The sequence below is a fragment of the Pinus tabuliformis genome, chromosome 1_2 (genome assembly GCF_031772625.1).
Source record: "Pinus tabuliformis cultivar Carrire ecotype Pingquan chromosome 1_2, CPIR1, whole genome shotgun sequence".
Taxonomy (NCBI): Eukaryota; Viridiplantae; Streptophyta; class Pinopsida; order Pinales; family Pinaceae; genus Pinus; species Pinus tabuliformis.
In genome coordinates this window covers 659,621,824-659,623,220 of record NC_142298.1, presented here as the reverse complement: position 1 = coordinate 659,623,220, position 1,397 = coordinate 659,621,824, and positions in this window count along the sequence as shown.

The following is a 1,397-nucleotide window of genomic DNA, read 5'->3' as shown; positions in this document are numbered from 1 at the left end:
CTTCAGCGGGTTTTCATCACTGTATCCTAGATCCTTCCACTTCCTCCATTTTCCATTATTCCTTCCTGGTCCCAGAAGTCTTTTACCAAAACCATACCTTTGCTATCTGTGTCACTTTTGAGAGCTGCAAGTTCATCCCTATAAAGGTTGGGTTCCTGTTGCCAGTTATCCTCCCAAAATCCAACAAGGTCCCCTGCGCGAATTTCCCAAAAACAATGTTGCTAAACAATACTTTTATTATCCCAGGCAAGGTTCCAAATATGGGAGCCCTTGATTTTCCTTAACATTCTAATGTGATCCTTCTTCTGCCAGTACTTGGTATACTTTTGTTTCCACATCTTAGCCCAAGGGGCATTCAGTTCCTTAATCCATCTCCACCAAAGCTTGGCTCCCGAAACTCTGTTGAGGGTCTCAAGACCATGAAGCCCCAATCCACCATGGCTCTTGGGCTTGCAGAGCTTGTCCCAAACTACTAAAGCCCACTTCCTTTTCTCTTCCCCTTTGCCCCACAGAAAGTCCCTGTGTAAGCTTCTTATCTACTGCTTAATACCTTGAGGAGCAGGAAGAGCTAAAAACATGAAAATGGGAATGGCCTGCAAGACTGCCTGTGTGAGCACAACGCGCCCTGCCAAATTTAGTGATCTGCATGTCCATTTTCTGACCTTGTCCTGAAGTTTATTTAATATTGGCTCCCACACTTCCTTGCTTAGAGGTTTGTCAGTAAGAGGAATGCCAGGATATTTGGAAGGTAGATGTTCCCTTTGAAATCCAAGAATTCTGGTAATGTTTCTCTGAATAGCAATATTAGTGTTAAAGAAAAAATCTTTGGACTTGATGAGGGTTACCTCTGTGCCTGCTGCCATGGCAAAGTCATTTAAGATGTTTTTGATTGCTCTGGCTTCCTTAACTTTGCGTATGCCCTGCAACATTGTATTATCCACAAATTGTTGATGAGTGTTTGCCTCTCCATCCGTGGTAAGTTTGATACCCTGAATTAGTCCTTCAACATTTACCTTTTTGATCGCTCTACCTAGCCCTTCCATCATGGGGACGAAGAGGAACGGTGAGAGCGGATTGCCTTGTCTGAGTCCTCTAGAGGGTGTGAAGGTCCTTGATGGAGCTCCATTAAGCAGTATGGAAAAACTGGTCGTGGTAACTAATGCCATCACCCACCTTATCCAATTCTGGTCAAAACCATAGGCTTTTAGAATTGCTCTTATGTAAGACCAACTTAATTTGTCGTAAGCTTTCGCTAGGTCAAATTGAATGATCATACTAGCTTGTTTGCTGCTTTTGAGAGAGTGTACAATCTCATGAGCTTGGATGATATTGTTGAGGATTTGTCTTCCCTCCACATAGATTTTTTGCTCCTCCGAGATGAGAAAGGGTAGAAGTGG